The following is a 25,542-nucleotide window of genomic DNA, read 5'->3' as shown; positions in this document are numbered from 1 at the left end:
TGAGACGTCCCTGAGTCTAGTGGCTGTCATATCACCCCGCCCAGGTCAATTTGTCACAGAATGGGTTTTCATAAAACAGGACACATATCGGGATAAACAGGACCAACCTTTCCTTGCATGGCCTCTCCCTGTGCTGGCTTGGCACCTGGAGGGTATTCAGAGATAAGTCCTCCATCTCTTTTGTCCTCCTTGGGACACAGGTGCCACCGTGGGAACCCTGACTTCTGAAGGTCAAGGCTGCTCTCCTAGAGGGGCTCCAGCCTCCGGGTGCTTCCCAGGAATCCTCTCACCAACAAGCATCTTTTCAGCCAACCTTAGAATTTTGCTCTGGGCTTCCGCACTAAACTAGTTCCACCATAAATACCAGAAATCAATGCTCACGGCCGAGCTGTGGCTACAACATTGATTTGGCATAAATTTCGAGACAGCCTGGCTGATAAGTAAGCTGAAAGGCCGTAAACACCAGGGAGGAATATTCCGAGGGGATTGGGACAGGTAGCTGCAGATGAAGGGTGGGGTGGTTGGCTCCACACCCCCACCCAATTCTGAGACCCTTGTCACCTGGATGTCAGCAGCAGACGACACTCAGGCAGTGCACTCTGGAGTGCGGTGGATTTGGGTAAGTAGTGGAGATTCTGGGGTCTCCCTGGGCCTCTCCTTGGGGGAGACAGCCTGGCAGAGCGAGGGAAGACCTGCCCTTCTTCTGGCCCTGAGGGTCCACCCACTTCAGTGTGAATTAAAAGCCTCGAGCTGTGTGATCCTGGGCAGGTGAATTAACCTCCCTGGTTTTCTCACCTGGGAAACAGGAGAGACTTCTGGTGGGCATCGTGTGGGATGCAGGGACAGTGTCACCTATAGTCAGCTTGCCAATATGTGGCAGCGATGGCTGTCACACCCTGAGAGTTAACAACGAAGCTGTCCCGCAGGGGCTCAGAGCCCTGTATAAGTGGCAGGTGGTACTGATTTGGGGGATTTTGATCCCCCCCCAAGTCCTGGACCCTAGCTCTCCCTCACCACACTGCAGCAGTCCTAGGAAGAGTCATTGTCACTTCCCCTGGTGCCCTGGAGGCTCTGAATGTGAATGTCCTCCTGATTCTTTATCTCAGAGTTGAGGGTCCTTGGATTCTGCTGGCCATCCCGTCCCCCGCCACCACTGCTGGCCTCTCTGGGTTCCCACATACTGAGCAGGGGCACACGGGGGTTCCCAGCCCTGCTTCCCATCCTGCAGGGGATCCCTCACCGCATTGCCGCATTTGTCATGGATGTCAGCATCTTCAATACCGACTCCTCGGAGCCTCCCGTAAATAACCCTCTCTGCTTCTGCTTACTGGCAGGTGATGAGGAAGAAACACACGCAAATTTGGAAAGTAATCTATTTCTGTCTCTGGTCATAAACGTCAGAGATAAATGAGTTGATTTTATTAAGATCAGCACGTTGTGGCAGGGAGGCATTGGCTGAGCTGTGAATCATGGAGCCCCCGGGAGCCCCTCACCCCTGCACCTTCAGGGCAGGTGAGCGCCCACCTTCCTGCGTGAGCACTGGGGGCCCTGGCAGAAAAGGGCTGCATCTGTTCCTGCCACCTAGCACCCCTTCCCCTCCCTCCAGACCCAGGCCCTCTCATGGCACCAGTGTGAACCAGTGTGAACCTGGCGGATGCCACACATTGTCCCTTTGGCCTGCCTTTGGGATATCACTGTCTGCCCCACCCTGGACTGGCCATGGCCTGTTTTCCCCATCACATCTCACGCTTTCCTGTCACCCAGTGGGGCCTGTGTGTGTTGAGTGGGTCCTGCGGATGACTCTGGAGTCCACCTTTTTGAAGTCGACTTTAGGAAATTCAAGCAGGTTCAATACCCACAGGTTCTTCCTTCCCTTATCCCCAACAACTGGCCCAGTGACTGAAGTTCCATCGGGTCTGGGTTTCCTATTGCTAGGGCAACAGAGTACCACACATGTAGTGGCCTCAAGCAACCCAGACTTATTATCTTACGAGTCTGGAGGGCAGAAGCCTGACATGGAGATGACCTGGCCAACATCCAGGTGTCCGCAGGGTGACATTCCTTCTGGAAGTTCTAGGGAAGAGTCCACTTCCTGCCTTTCCCAACTTCTAAGGGCTGCTTGCATTCCTTGGCAGTGGCCCCTGCCATCTTCAAAGCCAGCAGCCCTGGGCCTCCAATAGCCGCTTCTATTGCCACACCTCCTTCTCCAACGTCAACCCTCCTGTCTCCTTTGTCAACCCTCCTGTCTCCTTTTGCACACCTAGAGCCCTTGGGACTACCTTGGGCCGGCCTAGACAGCCCAGGACATCTCCTCATCTCACGGTTGTCTGATCAGCAGGCTTACTTCCGTTTGTGATGTTGATCTCCCTGGTGGTGTTGTGGACACACTCAAGGTTCCGGGGAGTAGGATGTGGACATCTTTGCTCACCCCACTCCATGAAAGCCTCATGTCTTTGGCTTTGATTTGGATCAGGGAGGTGGGCCAGCCTGAGCTAACTGGGATCAAAGTGGGGAGAGGTGGGGCTGGGATTTTTGTGGCTCAGTGGCAGAGCGCTTGCCTCACACGTATGAGGCATGGGGTTCGATCGTCAGCACCACATAAAAATAAATAAATAAAATAAATGTATTATGTCCATCTGCAACTAAAAAAAAAATTAAAAAATAAAAGAGTGAGGAGGTGTTTTGAGAGAGGGTCTGGGCAGGAGCATCTTCTAGCAGTTTCTATCTTCTCAATGGGCTCAGGCTGAGGATGGCCAGGGTCAGGGGAGATTGAAAGCCAGGAAGGAGGAGCTCAGATTATTCATGCTTCATGCTCCACCCCCATCCGCAGTTGATTTTCACACTCAAGTGACAGCGACAGACTTTGCTAATTGATCTCAGATCTCTTTTATCCACATCCTGGCCAAGGCTTATGGCAGAGCCTACAGTAGAGACCGGATGTCCCTGATCCTGCTTCTGCTTCCTAGGAACAGGAGGCTCTATTTCCCAGACTCCTTGCAGTTTGGCTGGGGCCATGCATTGTGGCTAATGTGCCCCGGGCATCAGCCCACTGCATAATCCTTCTTAGTCCGCCTTCCTCTTCTGGGGTGATTGTGGAGGCCCTTATTGGGAGGTGGGGGTGTCATAAAGTGGAAGGAGCCTGGGTGGCTGAATTCATCACTTGAAGGAAATTTGCTGGGGGGGGGCATCTGCACTGGTTTGGAGTGTAATGTGAGGCAGAAATAAGTAACTCTTTTGTTAAGTCACCAGGATTTGGGAACTGGGTGTTATTGCAGCTAATGTTACTTATCCTAGCTAATATGTAGTTCCAGGCTACTTCCTAAAACTAACGACCAATCCGTCAGGGTTGGCCCTGGAGGTAAAAGTATTTCCCTCCCTTCTCCCATGTTTTAATTGATGCTTAGACTTCTAATTGCAGTCAGACTATTCTGAATTTCAGGCCCATGTAGTTAACAGTTTACCAAGAAGCTCCAAAATGGGACATTCCGTTTCTTCCAAACCTGCTTCCTAGCCTACGTTCACAGATTTAGAGACACAGGGAAGCCCAAATTCTCTTTGATTTATTTTTTTTCATCTTTCATATCCAATATTTCTGAGAAACCTCCTTCCTAAATACCTCAGGAACCCGTGCCTCCCTCTCCTTTCTCTGCCTCCCCTTCCCTAGTTGGGGCCTCCCTCTGTGGGATGGACACTGCTGAGACCCTGTTTAGCTGCCCTCCAATCTCTAGCCTAGTTGCCATGGTGATCTGCCCCCTGCACAAATCCGGGCACCTCACTTGCAGACCTAATGCCCTTCCTCTTGTGGAAGTGTTTCCTCATGGCCCTCAGGACCAAGGAGTCCCCACTGGGAGCCCAGCACCTGGAGATGGTGCCTCCGTGCTTGTGGGATGAGGCAGTGGTCAGAAGTCAAGGGGACTTCCCTGCAGGGTCCATGTGCATAGACATCATCAGCTCCCTAAAAAGAATAAACAGAGTCAATTCTGGAAATTTCCCTCACTCACTACAACAGAGGATGGATGATGTGAAGCTGGAAGAAACCTGAAAGTTTGTGAAGACCAGTGGACCGATTCACAGAGGGACCAACTGAGACCCGGTCAGGAAGAGAGCTCAGGGCTGGAGGTCAGGAGACCATATTCTAGTTCTGGCTTTGGCTCTGACTGGCTGTGCAACTGTGGGTGGCAGACCACTGTCCATTCTGGCCTCAGCTGTCACGTCTCCAAAACGGAGCAACTGAGCCCAGTGCCGTCTCCCCCCTGCTCTCCCCTCAGTCCTGGTGACTGCGTGGCACAGCCTGAACTCCCAAGTGTGTTTTGGGGTTCTGAGGATGTCCAGAATTAAGCTCACAGTCTAACCTTGGGACTAGATATGCTTCTAGAGAATTCTGGTATCTTCCCTGACCCCTCTGCACTGTGTAGACCTAGCAGGGCTCTCTGGTGGCGTTGGAGAGTAGTTGGGGTGTGGGCTATGAGTGAGACTTGAGAGCCCCCTCCTAGCTGGCTTGGGATGCTTCCTACAGACCCCTTCAGGAGGCCTGCAGGGCTGCTTCACTGCCTCTGGGAAGAGGGCCTGGCAGGACCAGGAAGGCAGGAAGGGCGCCCCCTACAGGGCAAAGCCCTGCAGGTGCAACCACAGCCCCCATCTGCAGTGAGGAAACCTCCTGGATTTGGTGCCACCTGATGGCCAGCAGGTTTCTACACTTCAGAAAACATGCACATAGTAAAGTTCACACATCTTAAATGTCCGGCTCAATGAAAAAACTTCAGAACTTCCCTTATAGCCCCCCCGCCCCCTGAGTCTGCATCAATCCCCTCTCCACCAGAGGTGAGCACCAGTCTGGCTAACCACACAGATTCCTTTGGCCAGTTACTTTTAAATAAAGAAAGTCACACGGTCACACACGCTCCCCTGTGTCTATGTTCAATGTGATGTCTGTGAGAGTCAGCTGCCTTGGCTTTTAGCAGGTTCGTGAGGCTGCTTGTGCATCTCTGAACTGCCTTCTTATTTCTGGAGCTTGGAGTTTTATCAGAGAGAGAGAACTGGAACTCCACTGCCTTCAGAAACTGCTGTGCTGTAAGTTGGGGGACAACTTCCTGGCTGTCTTCCTGGCATTTCTTAGGTGTGGGAACTGCTTGTCTATATTAACAATTGTGGATGTCTTTTTTTGGGGGGGGGTACTGGGGATTGAACTCAAGGGCCCTTGACCACTGAGCCACATCCCCAGCCCTATTTTGTGTTTTACTTAGAGACAGGGTCTCACTGAGTTGCTTAGCCCCTTGCCATTGCTGAGGCTGGCTTTGAACTCGCAAACCTCCTATCTCAGCTTCTAGAGCCGCTGGGATTACAGGTGTGCACCATCACACCTGGCACATGTATGTCCTTAAATGTGTTTTTCTGTGTAATGTGTGTGTGGACCGACTAGCTCTATGCATTCCCACATGTGACCATGCATTTGAAAGAAATTTCCCAGAGCTGTGTATTTTTGTTTTAAAAGGATCTCTTCTGTTCTTTTTGTCCACTCCAGCAAGAGTCAGCCACTCAGGGAAGTACTTTTTCTATTGATGGAAGGAGAGAGCCCAGGCCACGCCCAAAATATTTCTCCACCTTTGACCTTGGCCTGGACTTGTGCAGCAGGCAGCTCAGGTCCTGCCACATGAAAGGCATCCTGGTAGGGGCTGGAGTGAACTTGAGTTCTTGTCCTTCTTGGGAAGAGCAGCATGAGAGTCTTACCTCAATGCTGGGGGATGATAAAGAACTTGAGGGCGATGGTGAATGCTTGCGGGCCAGAAGCCACAGTTTCTCAAAGAAGCAGAGAATGGCCCAAGAAGAGGCTGGAGAGGAAGGCAGGCTGGGTCATAGGGTTGATGGACGGGAGCAGGCGTTTCATGCTAAGTTGCAACTTCTGTGATCACGGGAATGCTGTATATCTGTATCAATCAATATGGTAGCCATAACCCACATGTGGCCACTGAGCAATGTGGCTACTGCAACTGAGCAACATTTTGGTTTTATTTCATTTTAATTATTAAAAATTCAAATTGCCTATATATATATTTATATATAAATATATATATATATTTTCAATAGCCTCAGGTGACTGATGGCTGCTATACCGGATCCACCACTAGAGGGCAGCGCTGGAGAGTTTCAAGAATAGCAAGAATGTAAAAATGAAAGGATCGGTGACTCTCTTTGTTCCCCTGATGAATTTTTTTTTTCCCCTTTGGACAAGGAACACAAAGCCTGGAAGTGATTGGCCTCCTTTGCAGGGGCACTGGATGGCAGCATTGGGCATTCCTAAATGCCCAAATGCATTGGCTTCCTGAATCCTCTGGCAATGTTTTGCTTGTGACTGATGCTCAGCGGGCCACAGGGGGAATGGCCAGAATGCTGTTTGTTGAGCTCTGTCCTCTCTGCCTGAGCTGGGGGAAGGTGGCGTTTGGCTGCTTTACAAGCAAATCCAAGTCTTCCTGGTGGCTGGTCCCTGCAGAAGTGGGGCTCTTGGCTGCTCAGCCTGTTTTGTTTGGAAACCAAGTTCAGAAAAAATAAAGGGAGGAAAAAAAACAGCTCGAACTTGGATCCAGGAGATCTGAGTCTGAGGCCCAGCTTGGATGCCTGCCTAGGATCCTGGGCAAGGTGCATGGCCTCTCTGGGTCTGTGGGTCTCATCTGTGATGTATCATTGCTGCAGAGTTGATAATGATGCACTCTCTTCTGGCCTGGTACAAGGATCTGCATCCACACTGTCTCATCATCCCCTTTTCATTATTCCATAGGGCCCTGTATCAGTCCACTTCTCATCACTGTAACAAAGTACCTGAGATAATTGACTTATAAAGAGAAAAGTTTTTTTTTCTTTTTAAAAAATTTTATCACAGTTTTCCAGATCCCAGTCCACGATTGATTGGCTCTGTTGTTTTGGGTCTGTCGCAAGACAGCACATCATGTTGGGAGTGTATAGTGGAGCAAAACCACTCAACTTATTAATCAGGAAGCAAAAATAGAGGAGGGAAGGAGAGGGATCCCAGAATCCTCTTGAGGGCACTATACTAATGACCTAAAGACCTCCCATTAAGTCCCACCTCTTAAAGGCTCCTTCGCCCTAAGGACCAAGCCTTTAACATATGGGTCTTGGGGGACATTCAAGATCTAAACTGTAGCAGGCTGGAGAGCAATACCTGCATTTTGCAGTTGAGGCTGCTCAGTTTCTGCCAGATAAGGTGATGAGACAGTTTACCCAGATTACAAAGCTGATTGGTGGCAGATCCAGGGTTTGAATCCAGGTGTATCTAACTCCAAAACCTGCATCTTTCCTACTCTATCATGCCAGCTGGCACGGACCCTCTGCCCCTTAGATGGTGGGAATGGAAGTAGTGACAACAGGAGGCAGGAATACATGGCTTGAGTGTCCCCCAGCCACAGTGAAGGTCTGCTGGCACTGCCCAGGACCTGACCCCAGGGTCTCAGTGACCTCATCTGACAAATGGGAATGATTCTACTGTGAGCTTCAAAACTCATTATAAAGGCTAAACAGAATTTTGATTGTGAAGGCATTTTGCACAGTGGGTCATCATTAATATTTAAAAGCAACAAATATTTAAAATTTCTTTTTTTTTTGTTTTTGATGGAACTGAATCGGGGGGATGCTTTGCCACTCAGCTACATTCCCCACCCCTTTTAAACATTATCATTATTATGTTTAAAAATATGTTTTAGTTGTAGATGGACACAATATTTTATTTACTTATTTATTTTTATGTGGTGCTGAGGATTGGACCCAGTGCCTCACATGTGCAAGGCAAACATTCTACCCCTGAGCTACAACTCCAGCCCCTCATTATTTTTATTTAGAGTCAGGGTCTTGTTAAATTGCTAAGACTGGCCTCAGACTTTCAATCCTTCTGTCTGTCTCAGCCTCCAGAGTCACTTGGATTATAGGTGTGCCATAAACACGGTGCCTGGCACAACAAGCATCTAGAAGAAGGGGGTCTGTGAAATCAGGGAAGTGGAAAAGAGCAGGTGGGACCTCTGCTACAAGCCCTAGAGGATGGGGGTTGTTCTGGTTGGGGATGTCTTGGGAAAAGATCCAGTGGGAGGCTCCACAGTGACTGATCTGGCAGAGGAGCTCCCCCTAGTGGAAGCGAGGTGAAGCTGCAGCTGGGAAGGTGGGGGAGTATATCTTGTGGCGCCGGGGGCGGGGACTAGGAGGCAGAGAATCACGCAGTTGTTTTTGTTGCTTTTATTCCATTTTATGGGAACATCTGACAATTTGTGCACACCACAGGGGTGACCTCGCTGGTCATTTTGGCATCTCCTGGGCTCTGCTGTGGGGCCCTGCCCTCTTCTTTGGAGGCTGGAAGAAGTTTCTGGCCTTTTCTCCCACCTCTCAGTCCCCTCGCACCTCCGCTCCCCGCCTTCTGAGGGTCCCACTTTCTCCTGGGTTGAGCCTGCTGGGGGGTCTTCCTTGGTCCTCCTGGTGGGAGTTGATTCTGAAGTGAGGGAGCACATTGGGGTTGGGGTGGGGGCGCTCAGATTGGCCCAGCTTCAGGTCACAGTATCTGAAAGCCAGTTGACCCCACGGCAGGGTGCGGGGGCGGGGGGGGGGGGACTTGCTGCTGGCAGGTCACCCACACCTCATTGTGCTGAAGAACATCTGTTCCCTTTCTCCTGAGTTATAGTCAGAAACGTCCTCTCTTGTTTGGTTACCCTCGGGGGCAGGGCGAGGCAGTGCGGGCTGCAGGAGGGGAACAGGGGACTCCTTCCTCCAGATGGGAATGGGAGAGGGACACATGGAGAGTGGGAAGGACACCTGGACCACCCGTGCCTGGGACGCAGGGGCCACGTCCACTCGAAAGGGCTGCTCTGCTTGGTGCCCTCTCCCTCCTCAGCCTCAGACACCTGCTGTGGCTTCTCAGGGTCCTCTGGTGACTCCACAGAGGCATGCTCAGCCCAGCAGGCAGCTTAGGGACAATTCCATCAATCCCCTTCCTTGTGGGGAAACTGCCACCCTGAGTTGCTCCCGTCTGCTGCCCTTGACCCCACACCCCTGCCCTGCTCATCAGTGTGCCTGTGGGGCTCCTGCCAGGAGCCTCTGGGCAGTCCTCCCTGCTAAAGTCACCACCTGGGACCAGGATGAGCCCTGAGAGTTTGTGCAAACTTGTCCAACGTCACACAGACAAGACTCATCAGCTCTGGCCATGGCACTGGATTTCCATCCCACCCCCGAGTGGCATCTGTGCCCTTGTCACTGAGTTGCCCCCTTGCCCTCCCTGCACCTCCCTAGAGCCCACTCCCCAGTTGCTGGGGCTTCCCGTTGCCCCCACCATCTCCTTTCTTTGCACAGAAAAGAAGCAATTTGTTCAGGAAACAAGGGTGTTGGATTTTACGTCTTTGATCTCTCTCTCTCCAAAGAACAATCTTGCTGAAAAATTTGAAGAGGAAAACAACAACCATCAAAAAGTTTTTCTTTCCAAGAAATGATATTTTCTTTATTCTTTGATTTTTATGTAAACAGGTGGGGGTTTGGAACTAACCTGTACCCAGAAAAGATAAGAAAGAGGTCCTGCTGTTTCCTAGGCTGTGCCCAGGTGTGATCTTGGACCAGAGAACCGAGTGGGGAACTCCTTTAGCAACTCGACATTGTTTTCTTCGCCCGTGTCTGGGAGACCCACCTTCCACTGTGGTCTCTCTCTCTCCAACACTTCACCCCACTTCTCTATCCAGATTGATCGACTCTGTTCAGCCCTAGACTTTCTGTGTTAATGAATCCAGAAGGGTCTGCATTGTTTATTCCAGAGTTATCTATGCCAAAAAATTCAGGAAGGTCCACTCTGCCCAGCTCTGGATTACCTAGAGGGAGGATCCAAGAGTTGTTCTACGCCAGCTCTGTCCAACGTAAATTTTATGGGTGCCAACGTGCATGGGCACATTCAAAAAATATAAAAAGGAAACAGTGGAATCGATGTTGATAATATTTACTTAACTCAATAGATCAGAAATATTATCAAATCAATACATAAGCAATATAAAATGATTCATAAGCTGTTTCACATTTCTTTACAGTGTGGCTTGAAATTTGGTGTGTATTTTATACTTATAGCACATTTCAATTCAGATGTTAATATTTCATTGCAAATACTTGGTTAGTATTTAGGTTTCACAAGATATAAATTAGATTAAGGTGAAATAAAATATTGAGTTCTTCAGTTTCACCAGCCACTGTGCGAGCACTTGGTGACATGTGGCTGGTGGCTGGTGTTTAAGGCCACACGGTCCCACGCTGTTCTCTCCAGGACTGTCCACTAGTGAATTCAGGGTGTTTTATACTTTCCAACTATAGACCAGCTCTGCTTCACCCAGGACAGTCTACATCAGGGTTTCTCAGGAGTGGCACCATTGATTTTTAGGATGATTAATCCTCTGTTGGAGTGGGGGTTGACTGTCTTGTGCATTGGTAGGATATTTAGGAGCATGGTTGACCTCTAACCACCAGATGCCAATGAACTTGAACTCTAAAGTGGTCTATATTATTCTGTATGCTACTTCTTATTTGCTTGGTCTTGGGTGATCTATGCCAGCGGTTCTGAATTGGTACTTCAAGAATAGAACCAGACTCACAGATCCAGTTCATGTGACTTACACAGTGTTTCAGAATATTTTAAGTAGTTGCCAACATTTTTTTAAATCAAGAGATTTCACTTAGAAATCTGGAGTTTACCTTCAGAGCTCTGGCCTCAAAGAAGCCCCATTCCCATTTAGTGGTGGTCAGCTGGAACTGAGTCCCGGTTGCTCTCTTAAAGTGAGGGTGTGTGCTCTCTGAAACTTTGTGTCCACCGTGTCCTCACCCAACTCATTTCATAGAATAGTAATACCTCCTGAGCCCACTAGGCATTGGGGTCTTGCTCTCAGGTCCACTGACCTATACAAGTCTCTACACTGGTCGGTCCAAGCTGGTCTGGGAGAAGGATATCAAGGAAGCCTGTAGATTCAAACCACCCATTCATCTTTTTGAATGAAAGTATGGATTTCCAGGCCTATCTCAGACTTTTTGAAGCAGAAACTAGGGGGGCAGATGTATTTTTTAAAAGTTTCCCACAGTTGAGTCTGGGGATCCCCTAATTACAAACTACGTGTCTAGATGAGCCGCTCGAGGGAGATTGTCCATAGCAGAAAGCTCACTGGAGTCTTTTAGGGTCCCCAGCTGGGCTTTGTGACTGCCCAAAGGCTCCTGACACCAGGAAGGCAGCTCCTGACCTTGAATGTTACCTTGAGGACCCAGGGGACACAAAAGATGACATTAGTGAACTGAACTAACTGCCATTAGGTCCCTTCCCCCAAATGGATGCTGTCCCTGAATCTGACTCTGCATAGTCTATCCTTGGAGAATTTATGGGTCAGGAGGCTAATGTGCATTTCCACTGTGGTGGTTATTGGGAGCTTTGTCCAGTTCCCTCGCCAGGGCTCAATAACCTCCCTTGCTGCTTCCGTGGTCATTTCATGGCGTGACACTCACTGGACATTGGCCTCAGCTGGTAGGAACTTCCGTGATCCGGATGAAAGCCAGACACTGATGAATGGCTGGTGGTAATCCCAGCAGGGCCTGTCTCTTTGCCTCAGTTTGGAGCCCGCCCAGTCCTGGTAGGATTGGCTAAGGTCTCAGGTGCATTGTGGGACAGCTTCTCCCTCCACTCAACATCTTCCTCCCTTCCTCCCAGGTGGATCTCCCGGGGAACATCTTCCCATAAACCTTCTGCATGCAAAATATTCCTTCCAGCCTCTGTTTCCAGGGAAGCCACCCTAAGACGCCCATCTTCTTGGCAGTTCTGTGCTGAGACCTGGCATCTTTTCAGCACCAAGAAAATCATCTTAGAACATCTGGGTCCCTTTATGGCTTAAAATTCCACAGAAAAAACGGGCCTTCCAGCTGTAGCTCGTGGCTGAACGTCTGCTGTTTGCTGAGCAAGTCCCTGGATGATTTGGATACTGTTGTGGCCACCTCAGATGTTGATATAAAACAAAGAGAGACAGTGAGAAGCTCATTCCATTTAAATAATCAAACAAAATCCAAACGCTTGTACACCGCAGCTGCTTAGGAGGAAACCGCTCCAGTTCCTTGGCTCCCTCCGACGAGGGGCCTTCTGTCTTCCGAAGTGGTGTTTGTCTTGTGGTTTTTACTTACAAGTGCAAAACTCAGGTTTCTGGTTCCTCCGTGACCAGCCCAAACTAGAAAGGCATATTTTGTTGTCAGGCGAGGACTTCACTTTGTCCCCCACACGGAACACCCAAGGGATATTTCCAGAAAACATCTGGTTGGGTCAGTCCCCTGCCTAGGAACTCCAGGGGTACCCCATCATCTTCAGAATAAAATTCAAGTTCTTTGATCTAGGACTCAAGATCCTTTGTGAATCCCAACTTCCTCTCAAGCCAGTTCTCAGGCATTGCAGGCTCCAGCCCCAATAAATCATGGATGCTTTCCTTGAACATTCCCTGATTATTTGTGTCTAGGTATCAACGAATGTGCTATTTCCTTGTCCCGGAAATCCCTCTGCACTCTGTGTTGTGGAAGAACTTCTACTCATCTGTCAAGACCCATTTTGAATATCACCTGCCCTGGGAAGCCCATCCCCAGTCCCATTGCTCCAGAAAGAACCATTGCTGTCCCCTTGGGGATTCCACTACATCTAAAGCCCTTTATTAGTATAGCCTAGGCTCATACCATTGGTGTCTACTCTTTGATGGAGAATGAAAGGCACAAGTCCAAGTTGACTAGTGATCAGAATCAGGGTGTGCACTGCCAGCCCTTTCATTCCCTGGCTGGGGATCAGCTCATACCACGGTGGAAAGAGACGCTCCCTTTAAAAGGTATGCATCTGAAATTTTCAATGAAATGCACACATCTTGCCTCAGGCACCTTTGACTAAGAGCTGACCCCATGTCTATTCTGCTCTGGCCTAGATTCTGCTCTTCTATTTGTCCCAGGTGTTCTTGCTCTGAGACATGTTGATCCCTAAGAGTAAAGATCACCTGGAGATCTCATATTAAAATAGAATTAGAAAAATCCAGGAAGAAATTTTCAGATCTCCCACCTTCCCATCAGTCTCTGCTAGAGAGCATCAGAGCAGGGAGGTACAGAGTAGCCCTCAAATCTTCCATCCCTTCCTCCTTCCCAGCGAGTTGGATGGGGGCTTCCCTGGCCCGGAGGTACGAGGTCTGATTATGTTTTTTATTACTCCTTTCTAAAATTCGCTCATTTGGGTTCAGACACCACTTGCCTCCCATGACAAGGAGGGCATCTCTAACCACTGCATCTTCTACCTTTCTGTTTAACAGGCACTTAAACAGTGCTTACTATGTGCCAGAGACTTGCACTTTTCTTAACACCTCAGTGATTAACATGCAGGATGTTTGGGAAGGGTGGAAGAGTCTTGGCCTCAGCCCCTGGGGAAGCAGAATTGGGCAGAGGGAGAAGTTGAACTGCGGCATAGTCCCAACCGTTCAGCCAGCCCCAAAGACCTCTGGAGCTGGGATGGTCCTCCAGAGTCGCCTGAGTGGGGACAAAGTGGCCAGGTCTTTACGACCCCATGCCGATCAGTCATGGACATAAGCTACCCTTGAAAGAGGTGTGTTTCAGGCAAGGCGGTTTTCTGCAGCTGAGGCAGTTCCCCAGGGGCCCACAGCTGCAGCTGGTCTCCTGGCAACTGGAGGGAAGGGGATTTTGTTTCACTGTCACAGTGTCCACCACGCATAGCCATCTCATTTAATTCTCAGCACCATCTAGAGAAATCGGAATTCATATCATCTCTGCTTTACAAATGAAGAAACTGAGGCTGAGGAAGTTAACCTATTTTTTTGCTCAAGGTCATGTGGCTTGTGCATGGGAGAGCTGGAATTCCAACCCAAGTTCACCAGTCCCAAAGTCTTTGATCCAAACCAGCCTTCATCTCGCTTGGGCTGCCCCAACACCCTCAACTAGAGACCCTGGGAGTGTTTATTAATAACTACGCAGAATTAAAAACCATAAACTCCAAACACTTTAAAATCAGACTTGATTAAAAGTTGAGACCAGAGGCTTCGAGCCTGAGCAGCAGGTGCCTTGAGAGGGCACAGTGCTTTTGAGAATGCAAAACCCTGGATTAGCCATTAGCCTCTATTTAGATAGACGAGAGAAGTGCAGCAAATATTTACATACCAGTTACCATGAAATTCAAGTTCAATCTGTATTTATTCTGTATCTTGTCATCATAAAGTTGATTTTCTGTCCAAGTGTATTTCCTAAGGGGACAAGGAGCTTTCCTGAAATATTGAAAGGTTTATTTTAATAGTTCCAAGGACTGTAGACTTTTACATTTGAGACCGTGAATATTTGTTATAGGAAACAAAATTTATTAGAATGTTTGTAGAAAACTGTGCTTGTTCACTTAAAGTTGTAAACTACGATTTTCATAAGAGGTTGACTTTATTCACCAACTCTGTGAAAATGAGCCCATATGGATCTCGTCCTAATGAGCTCAACCAACACAAAAGACTGTGCTGATTCTCAATTAGGGACACAAATAAAGCCATTCGTCCTTGTAGGAAGATTATTTTTGCAAGAAAAATAAGCGACTCCAATGGAAAACTTCAAACTAACGCAGAGCCTGAGTTTTCCACGAAAACTGTAAGCCCGTGAGTGATGAATTGCCCCTTTCCATCCGGGGTCTGTTTTTCTGTCAACCTGCTCAACCGTGAGCCACAGGGCTTAAGTTCAACCCCAGGGTCTTTTCAGTTCTGTTCAGTTTGATCTGGGAGTGCTGTGGGTGGAATTGCTGTCCCCCCACCAAAACAAACCAAACACAACAACAAAAAAAATGTGTTGGAATTCCAACTCACGGTTCCCTAGGGTGTGATTTTACTTGGAGACAGGGTCTTTCAACAGATAACCAGGTTAAAGTGGGGCCCTTAGGCTGGGCCCTAATCCTATATGATCTTATAAGAGGGGCAATTTGGACATAGAGAAAAACATGCATAGAGGGAAGACTGTATGACCAAGAGACACGGGAGAAGCAGGCCATCTACGAGTCAGGGGACAGATCCCTCCCTCTAGCCCTCAGAGGGAACCAACTCAGCCAACACTCTGACTTCCAGCCTCTAGAACTAGGAGACCATCGATTCCCGTCGCTAAGGCCACCCAGTTTGTGGCACTTTGTTAGCACAGCCCTCGAAGATGAACACTTGGAGGGGCTTTCCTGGTTTCTCCCTGAAGTGCTCTGGGTGACAAGCCACATCGCTCTTCTCATCCTGCCTACACTGCTTCAAAGGGGCAGAGGCCACTTCCTGGCAAGGGTCCCAGCTGCCACAGTGACTTTCTGGAAAACCATTTATCAACTGCTCCCTGTTGTCTTGGAGGTCCTGGGTGGCACCGCCTTTGGGTCGTCCATGATCATGATCATAGCAAGTGGCCCTGTGTCTCTCTGGTCATCACTTCTCTCTCTCCTCTGCTTTCATTCCTGGGCCGGCCTTATGTCTGCCTCCTCTCGCCCCTGTCATTTCCACTGGGATGAGCCGCAGCACCCATTCAATACTCCTATTCAAATATCCCCTTCCGCCCATGACCTTGCATCCCAGCCACAATGACAGGCCGCTCCAGCATCAGCCGCGCTGTGGGGAAGCTCTGGCGCCAGTCCACCTGTCGGGACTGAGATTCATTTTCTTTCTAGGTTCTTGTTCTTTCTTGGGTATCATTTTTAAATGGAAATTGGCTCCAGGTTGATGATAGCAAATCTGGAAAGTGAGAAAAGAAATTTATTTTTCACTGGTGAGCCAGGAAAATGCTTTAAATATAAGCCGTGGGTGCAATTGGGAAGTTGGGCATTGTGAGTGAGAGCTCTCTGCGTGTGTATAAATCTGCGAATTCCCATCCACTGCTTTCAAAATATGGTTACGGATTGGTGTGTGCAAATGTATGTGCCTTTGTGGATCTTTCTATGGAGAGGTGTGCACCCTCCATGTGTGGACTTTGTGTGTGTGTGTGTGTGTGTGTGTGTGTGTGTGCACGTATGTGTGTGTATGCACGTCATTGTGCATGCAGGTAGGTGTGACTGAGTACGTAAGTGTGCACATGTTGTAAGTGTATATATACTTGTGAGTGTGTACAGACAGTGACGCTGGGTCTCCACCAGGCAAGGGAAGGAGTGGAATTGGTACTGACTGGGACATGAGATCCCAGAGGAGATCCACGGAGGGATGAACACTGGCTTCTCCTGCCCAGTGCTGCCCAAGTCAGCTAGATGCCGGGTCTAGGTTTAGAGACAGATGTGCCAACTTCCTCAGCTTCTTTGCTGATCCACGTCCGTGCCACTGGTCTGGGATCAAGCACACTGTCTTGCTAAGAGCTTAGAAGCCCAAATGGGTCCTTCTGCCAGGATCCAGGCTGCAAAACTCCTCTGTTTTGCACACTCTATTCTAAGGCCATGGTGGGGGAGGCACCTGGCCCTACTCACACTAGTCAGCTCCCACCAAGCCCAGGCCACATCTCTCTGTCACCTGGGCCTGTTTTGAAAATGGCCCAAGGATGGCCCTTAGCTGTGTCATCACTTGGTTACTCTGATAATTGTCCTTAAGTTTGATTGAGCAAAGTGATACACCGGACACCCCTCCTTAAGAAACCCTCATTCTCTCCAGCCTCCCAAGTTAAAGACGGATGCACGAGACCAGGTTCTCTGGCACTTTTCTTGCAGCAAAGTCCTTAGTAAAAGCTGCTGAGGTTGCTGATGGAGATCAGTGAGGTGACTCTCTTTCTGGTTTGCAGCCTTCATTTTGCCTTGTGGTTCCACTCCCTCCCTGGCCTTGACCTGACCTTCTCACCAGCTGAGCCCGCCTCTCCCTCCACCCAGAAGGGGACGGGATGTGCTTTCAGGCTGCCATAACAGAGTGCCACTTATAAACAACAGAAACTTACTTCTCATAGTTCTGGGGGCTGGAAGTTCAAGATCAAGGAGCTAGTGGGCCCGGTATTTGGGGAGAGAGCCCTCTGCCTTGTTCATAGAGGGATTTCTTTTTGCTGCATCCTCACGAGACAGAAGGGGTGAGGTAGCTGGCTCTGGGGTCTTTTCTCTGTGGGCATTAATCTCATTCATGAGGGCTCCTCCCTTGTGACCTAATCAGCCCCGAAAGAACCCTCCTCCAGATGCTGTCACCCTGGGGGTTGGGGTTCAGCAAGGGGAGTGTGGGGAGACTCAGGACCTCAGCCGAGAGCAGGCTTTAGGTTATTTGAGTCTTGCTTCATCCAGGAATACCAGCCATCAAGGAGGTCTCCTTGACATCCTGCCAGCATCTCTTCTCAAAGGGACCCAAAGGGGATGGGACCCTAATGGGTGTGGCTCAGTGGCCCTGCCCAGTAGGCGGGAGGACCAAGCAGGACTGAGGAGTTGGGGGTGTACTTTCCAGGAGATGGAATGAAAAAGTTACGATGCAGATGCCCCACCCAGTGCAGAGAGGCCCTGGGGAGGCAGAGCTGGAGGGTCTAAAGTGTTGATGACCCCACAGGAGAGATGGGTGACACACCTCCTCCAACACCAACATTCTCGGTCATTTGTAACCCATCACCCACCTGCCTCTGCAAGCTCCTTCGTCTTTGTCTCTCCTGCAGTGCCCAGCTCAGATGGGGACACGGGTAGGTGTTGAATTTCTGTCACTTCCAGTCTTCATCCTGCCTGATCTTTTTCTCATCTTCATGTGCCTTTGGACACTAACTTTTGTTCACAAATAGTCCATCTCCCCCTTAAGAAGACAGTTCTATTTCCAGAGAGGTCAGCAAACCACGATCCAGGTTGTGAGATTCCGGGGAAGGTCGTATGACTTGGGCATAGGGTTGCAGATTCAATACGGGACACCCTGAAACATTCCAATTTCAGATAAACAGCCAATACTTTTTTAGTTCTACGTATGTCCTTTTGCAACATTTGGGACATGCAGATTTTTGTGGGTCCCATTGTATCTCTTCAAGAGGACTGGGGTCCTTATAAGAAGAGGACAAGATGGTCATGTGAAGGCACAGAGGCACACAGGGAGCATGCCACAGAATGAAGGAGACAGAGAATGGAACTTCTGTGTTCGTAAGCTAAGGAGCACCCAAGACGGCTGGGAATACCAGGAGCTACGTAAGAAGGGCATGGAGCGGATTCTCCCCTTGAGCCTCCAGAGAGAGCAGAGCTCTGCACACTCATCAATTTCCCATCTGGCTTCTAGAACCACGGGAGAATAAATGGAGTCCCCAGTTAGTGGTACTTTGTTATAGCAGCCCTGGGAAACAGATGCACTTAAAGAAATGATTCATTGTCTGAAATCCAAACATACAGGGTGCTCTGTATTTTCATTGGCTGCCTCAGGCCTCCCTGTGCAGGGGAATCCACACTGGTTTGCTTCCCTTGGAGACTATCGAAGGCACGCTCCCCTAGGCCCTAGTGTGAGCCCTCCCCAAGAGCCCAGGGGTAATGGGGTCCAAATGTGAGGCGGTGCTGCTTGTCTGTTTTGGGAATCCCCAGCTTTTCTGCAGCCCAGCTCACCACTGCAGTTTCTCTCTTCCTTGAAGATGAAAGACCTGACCTTGAAACCTCCCTGTTAGTCCAGTGGCCTGCGGAGCCAGGTCTGATGGCAGCCTGGCCTTGTGACTGCAGTGGGCAGAGCTTTTAGAGCTGGTGCGTTTGAGCCTCCCTGTCCATTAGCCAGGCGTGGACACATCTGGGCTCTGGGTGGTACTGGTAGCTCTGTTGGGGCCACCTGTTTCTTAGGAGACCTCAGGCAAAGCTTTTTTCTCCCTCCCCTATTTCCTTATCTGTAAAATGAGAGCACAGGCTCCTCCCCAGCTCTCTGACAACCCCCTGGCCCCAGGCCTCCTTCCCCGAGCCTCAGGGCTGCCTTTATTCCTGACTCTGGGCCTGCCCCAGGGCCTGCCCTCTCCTTCCAAAAGCAGCTCCGAGCAGGAGGGCAAGCACAGCCAGGGCACCTGTATGAGGCCTGCGAGTAACCAGCGGTGGCCACCTGGTGGTCGACGGGATGTGGACATTGTGTGTACAGCGGTCACTGCCTTGAGTGGTGGGCAGTGTCACACGGGGATCTGTGGACCCAGCAGGTTTGGCAAGGCAGGAGGCTGGGTGAGGCCAGACGGTTATACACTGTGGAATCTGAGCATTGTTCGGGGGTCAGGGGTTGGTTTAGAAGGACTTTGCCAGCTGGGCACTGTGGTGCACACCTGTCATCCCAGCAGCTTGGGAGAGAGGCAGGAGGATCTTGAGTCATGAGTTCAAAGCCAGCCTCAGCAATTTAACAAGGCCCTAAGCAACTCAGTGAGACCTAGGGTTTAAATAAAATATAAAAAAAGGGCTGCGGATGTGGCTCAGTGGTCAAGTGCCCCTGGGTTCAATCTTTGGTACCAAAAAAAAACCCCAAACAAAACAAAAACAAAAACACAGGACTTTGCCTGTGTGCGAACTATTCTCTGACTATATCTTAAACTTGAGGTGCCCACAGGAGCATGTGGTGGTGGATGAGCCTTGGGCTGGGACACCAGACATGACACCTTGTTTCTGATCCTGGGGGTGTGGCAAGACTGTGTGGCCTGTTGCGTCCTGGTCTTGTGCATGTGCCCTGAAGTTGGTGAGTCTCTACCCGCTGACCCCAGTGTTCCCCTGAGAGTGTGATGCTGATAGTAACCTCTCAGGGCAGGTGGCCTCGGGAGATCTCAGCAAAGTTGAGGCCCCCAGCCCAGTGTCTTCCACCCAGTGGTGTCCCTCTCTGCCTCTGTCCAGTTTCCTTCAACCTGGCTGGGCCAGCCTGGGGACCCAGGAGGGAAACACTGCCTCCCGTTCTCTGGAAGCTCATGGCCTAAGCAAAGAGCCAGCCCAGCCGGCCAAGGCCAGTGTGGTCAGGGCTGTGGGAAGAAGGTGGGGGATATCAGAGGTCCTGGGGGTGTGTGGTGGGGCTCATCAGAGACCTCTGCTGAGCCTGAAGAGCAGGATTGTCACTCAGGCCGAGTTTGACTTTTAAAACCAGCATAAAAACCTCTGATGCTGTCCTCGGAGGCAGAGACTCTTCCCTCACAGCTTTACTGGGAAAACACAAGGAAGGTGATTCCTGTTGATCTGGAATGCGGCAGCGGAGGAGAAGGGCTGTCCCCTCCCTGGCTCTGGGCTGCACCTTGCCTGTCGAAGCCTGCATTCAGGCCTTGTCCTCCCCCTCCCCCAGAGTGGTCCAGCGCCATGCCCAGTGCAGGGCCGACCAGCCCAGCTCCAGTCCCCTTCCCCGTCAGCCTGCAGCTCTCCCCTGACAGCTGCCTCCCGGCTCCACTGTGGCCTCTGCCCTGGCTGGAGATGTATGGAAATTGGATGTGAAGGGTCCACGGGCTGAGCAGATTACCATGCGCCGGGAGGAGCCTGGTGCTAAGGAGGACAGCTGTGCCACGGGGTCACCGTCTCTCGGCTGCACCCCAACCCCCCACAGGCTGTAGAATGATTGGGCTTGACATGTTCATTTGCTGCCTGTTAAAAGTCCATTTTCAGGGCTGAGCCGGCGCCGGCAGGGTGGGTCTGACGGCCTTGCGAGGACCAGCTGCCGCAGCTGTTTAACATGCAGCATAAATATTAGTCTCTCCCAGAAAGAGGCTCAGCTGCAATTGTCTTTGGCCCACGGACGTGACTGGGCTGTCTGCCCACATTCCATCCTGCCCCGTCTGGCTCAGGAGACCCTTCCAGAACCCTGGAGGTCTGGGTGTTGGCTGACCTGGGTCCAACTGAGGATTTGGCCCCTGGAACACGAATGGGGAAGAATTCCACCCTGGGCGGGAGGAGGGAGATGGACAGCATAGGGGTGGGATGTCCTGGGGCCAGCTGTTCCCTTCTGGGGTCAGGCTCCCCACCTACATAGCAAGAGTGGCTGTCCTGACTGGCTTCGCTTCTGACAAGCTCCTGCATGGGGCAGCGCCATGGTCACCAAATCTGGAATTGAGCCTTGACCACAACCCTTTTATCACTCAATGCCTGTTGGTTCCGTGCTGGGCTTGGTGCTGGGTGTTGGGGTCATGGTGACAAAGAGGCTTAGGGAAAAGGCAGAGGAAAAAATACAAACTCAGTACCCAACTGATAATTTCAGTTTCAAGTGCTAAAGGGAAAAAAATCCTGTGGCAGAGTGACTGGGGGATCTGCTAATCCCTGGGGCCATGGCCTGTGTGAGGAAGTGGCTCATTTGAGCTGAGACCTGAACCTTGTTAAACATACAGATTCCCTTAGCCGGGTGCAGTGGCCTATGCCTATTGTCTCAGCTACTTAGAAAGACGAAGTGGGAGGGTCACTTGAGCCCAGGAGTTTGAGGCCAGCCTGGGTAACCTAGTGAGACCCTGCCTTTAAATAACACAACCTAACACAACAAACAAGCAAGTCCCCAGGTTTGTGCCCACCTGAATGATTTAGCAGGGCTGCAATGGGAGCTGGGAGTCTGCATTGTTACAGGCCTGGCAGGAAGCTCACAGAACACACTTTGAGAATCATGGCTTGGACACCTGGAGGGAGACCCTGTACACCTCCTCCAGCCCTAAGACTCAACTCTCTAAACCCGAGTAAGCTGCTCTGAGACCCCAGGCCCTTTGTGGTGTCAGTCCTGTGCAGGTTTGGCCTGCTGGACCGTGTGAATGCTACTTTAAATAAGCAGCTGCTCAGAATCCCAAAGTGTCCTGAGTTTATTAACAGGCAGAACGTCTCCCTGTTGACGGCCGGATGGGGAGCATCAAGCACTACTGCTGGCCCCAGAATGGAGCTCTGGGGGGGAAGTAGATGCTGGGTCTAGCAGGCTGGGGGGCCAGGAGAGGAAACCAGACCTTCCCACAGAGGTGGGAGGCCGTGGGTGGGGGACATCCTGGGCGTGCTTGGCCACTCTGAAAGGTCCAAAACTCAGCCAGGGGTTCTCCGCCCTCTTCCTTCTGCTTTCCTGGTCTGAAGCTCTCACAGGCTGAGGTTGGGGTGGAAGTCACCTGAGTTCCTTCTATGTTAATGGGATCTAATCAGCATGTGCCACACATGTTAATGTAATAACAGTTGCTAATTTTACATCTCTGCTCTTTCTCTACTGCTAGTTGTGGGAATTGAAGCAGGATGATGTGGGGCCAGGAGAACTACCCCCTTCTCTATCCCATATGTTATTTTATTCATGGGGATGTGTTTTCTTTTCTTTTTTTAAAAATTTTAATTGCAGAATTCAGTCTGGTCTCAGCCTGGGCCAGACCCACCCAGCCAGCGGCGGTGTCCTGCCACAGCCGGATCCTGGGGAAACAAGAGGAACCCACAGAGTTCTTGCCTGGGGGATGTTCATCAGGGCCACTGGGAGGCTGACCCAGAGGCAGGCAGGGACACCTGTGTGGCTTACTCCTCTGCTATTGACTGGAGACTGTTTCCTCCCCCCATAGCTACACATTGGTGACTTATGATAGTCTAAGACCTCTCCCTGCAGCCTCTGTCCAGCCAGCATCTGCCTAGATACTGACAGGGCAGGGGGCAGAGACACTCCCTCCCAGCCCCAGCAGCCAGGCCAATTACCCATCCTGGTACCCCCTGGCTCTGCATCCCCTCCCCCTACTTCCACTTCTTCCTCCAGGCCTCAGATTCACCATCAACAAACTGGAGACACTAACAACACCCACCTTCAAGCATCTTGCTAAGTATCAAGTCTGTGGTCCTCAAACCTGGTGGCACATTTAGAATCACTAGGGCTATTAAAACAAATCCTAGTGCCTGGGTCTACACCAAGTCCCATCAGAATTTCTGGGGATGAGGGTCTGGACATTGGCATTTAAAACAACTCCTGTGTAATTCCAGTGTGTGACTGGGAAGCTTCTAGGGCATGGTCTGGCGTGCAGCAGAACTTTACCAGATCAGAGTCCTTGTTTCATTATTGTTGATGATGTTCAAAATGTTAAATGGCATTCCATGGTAAGCCACTTGTTTGTTGAAACCACTGGGGTAAGAAGAACTTCATTAATTATAAAAAATCCTTAATAAAAGAAATAGAAATATGCCCATGTAAGGACAAGTTAGTAAGAAGAAGTAGATTGGTTCCGGCCTCTCCTGCCCATGTCCAGGAGAGGGGAGGGGGGGTGGAAGAAGCATGATCTGGAAAGGTAGGGTGGGGAAGGTCAGTGTAGCCCAGGGGATGATATCCCCAGGAAGGGCAGAAGGTTTTGGTGTCTCCACTGGAATTTGGGGGAGTGGTAGTGGGACCTAATAGGGACTGCCCTTGTGGAATGTCTAAGGAAGCAAAGGATTCTGGTCCCAGGGACTACCAGATCCACCCTTCCTAGAGTGAACGATGCTCAAACATGGGCTATGAACTCAAGGTAGTCAGAACACCTGGAGGAACACAGGCATCATCCACCAGTTAGCACTGAGATATATCTCAGCCCTCCTCAAAAAAATTAGATTAAGTTTCTCACCACCCTGGTTACAGGGTCTAGAGAGGGATCTAAAGCATTTCTGGCACTGCAGTAAGAAAAATAGACATAAAATTTATACTTATTACTCTTGCAAGGCAAAACTACTAGTTAACCACAAAATAGGTCCAAGGAATCATGGTGGCACCCAGTGGAGCCGCCTGGGGTTCCTGTCTGGGGGATAGCTTAACATGGAAGAGGGCGCAGGGTTGAGGATCTCATCCCCAGAGCAGAACTTGCAGAATGAGGCCTTGTGGGACAGAGAAGGCAAGTCCCTCCAACTGGGGGGACAGGGCTGGTGGTGCTATGCCTGTATGGGCATTGAAGATGACCTGGGGGAGCTTGCTAAACATATAGATCCCCAGCCCTCACCTCAAATTTGCTGATAGTCTGGGGATCTGAGCATCTGTGTGGTTCACAGAGAGCCCTGCAAGTCTGAGGCTCACCAGACATGAGAGTCGTGGGAGTCAGTGCCAGGGGCCAGGGTTTCCTGGGAAAATACAGAGAATGCAAGCGTCTGCACCTATCCTACCCCTCCCAATCTCACCCCTGCCTGTGGGCCACAAGGCCAGCTCTGTTCCCCTGGGAGCACCTTGCAAACCCCTTTCCTGCTCTTGGAGACCACTGAGGGCTTTGTCTTCCCATGCTGGGGCTGGTTTGCCCAGAGAGGAACAGGCCATGCAGAGGGTGTGTGTGTGCTGACAGTACATTTGCTTGATGTAAGCTTTCTTTTTGAGTCTATTTCATTCTGTTAACTACACAAATAGGATATGCTCCTATGCCATTCAGTTTGCAGGTTAGTTTTCTCTCTGATGAGCAGCTTGTCAATGAGAACAAGAAAATGAATGGGGCAGTGGGTGGGGTGTGTGGGTGGAGGGGCAATAATTTACAGAAATTAGAAAGGGAAAATTTCAAATCTGGGACAGGTCTTGTGAGGTAGCATGGGCAGCCCATCTGTGTCAGCTTTCTTCCCTATAGCGAAGTTCTTGAGACAATTAATATACAAAAGAAAAGGTTTATTTTGGCTTGTAGTTTTGGAGGTTCTGGTCCCTAATCAGTTGGCCTTATTGTTTCTCATTGTTTTGGGCCTGCTGTGAGGCAGCACATTATGGAGGAACATGTGGCCGAGCAAATTCCTTACCTCATGAACCTGGGAGCAAAGAGAAAGAAAAAAGATACAGAGGAAGAAGAAAAAGAAGAAGGAGGAGGAGGAGGAGGAGGAGGAGGAGGAGGAGGAGGAGGAGAAGGGGGAGGAGGGAGAAGAAGAAGAAAGAGAAGAAGAGGCCAAGGTCCCACAGTCCCCCTCAGTTGCACACTTCCAATAGCCTAAAGACCTCCCACTAAGCCCCACCTCCTGGAGGTTCCACCATCTCCCAATAGCCCCACCTTCAGTACCAAGACTTTAATACACAGACCTTTGTGGGACATTCATTGTTCAAATCATAGCATTATTCCACAGCCTTGAGGGTGAGCCCCTCTCTCTAATCTTGTGCTAAAAGAAGCAGTTGCTCAAGGACTGATGTTCTGTGGGGCTGCAGGTGATGCTCAGCATCATCTTCACCAAACAGGTCCTCCCCACCCCCATCAGCTTCTCTGATCACTCACCTGTTCCATACATGATGCTTCCTAATCACCCGCTCAGTACCCTTGCACACCTCCCATTGCCCTGGGCCTGGATGTCACATGGCCTAGCCTTGGGGAACTGCACTTTCCCTCCCTCCTAGGCTGTCTGATCTCCTGGGGCTCCATGAATTATTGATGAGCATGGATGTCATCTCCAGACTTGGCTTGGGTAGCCCCATCTTCTCTGCTCCTTTGCTCCTGCTGATTTCTCAGTTCTGAGCTCCCGTCCCTCAGTGTGCAGTGAACCTGCCTCTCCAGGTCCAACTGGAAGCCTCCTCCTGCTCCAAGTCCCTTCTGGTGGCAATCAGCCTCTGGGCTGGGAGCAGCCCCCCTCTCTTTTAGTGCTCCTACTGCAGCTGGTCTCAAAAACCTTTCATGTCCCCCACACTGATCTTTGCTCATTTATGTATCTGTTTTTTTTCCTTGCTGCTCATCTCTGTGTCTAGCATAGTTTGTGGCATGTGTAGGTGAACT

At 50.3% G+C, this 25,542-nt stretch overlaps 1 long non-coding RNA gene across 1 annotated transcript in view; it reads left to right on the top strand.

Moving 5' to 3' along the window:
• The first annotated feature begins 361 nt into the window (after window positions 1-361).
• Window positions 362-25,542, top strand: part of LOC144370882 (uncharacterized) — a 42,772-nt gene continuing 17,591 nt past the window's right edge. The window contains exon 1 of the long non-coding RNA XR_013430947.1: window positions 362-619. This is a non-coding gene — a long non-coding RNA (uncharacterized LOC144370882). The remainder of the gene's footprint in view (window positions 620-25,542) is intronic.

This window comes from Ictidomys tridecemlineatus, chromosome 15 (assembly GCF_052094955.1).
Source record: "Ictidomys tridecemlineatus isolate mIctTri1 chromosome 15, mIctTri1.hap1, whole genome shotgun sequence".
Taxonomy (NCBI): Eukaryota; Metazoa; Chordata; class Mammalia; order Rodentia; family Sciuridae; genus Ictidomys; species Ictidomys tridecemlineatus.
Note: the sequence above shows the minus strand (reverse complement) of the source record. Positions and strands in the feature narration are given on the sequence as shown.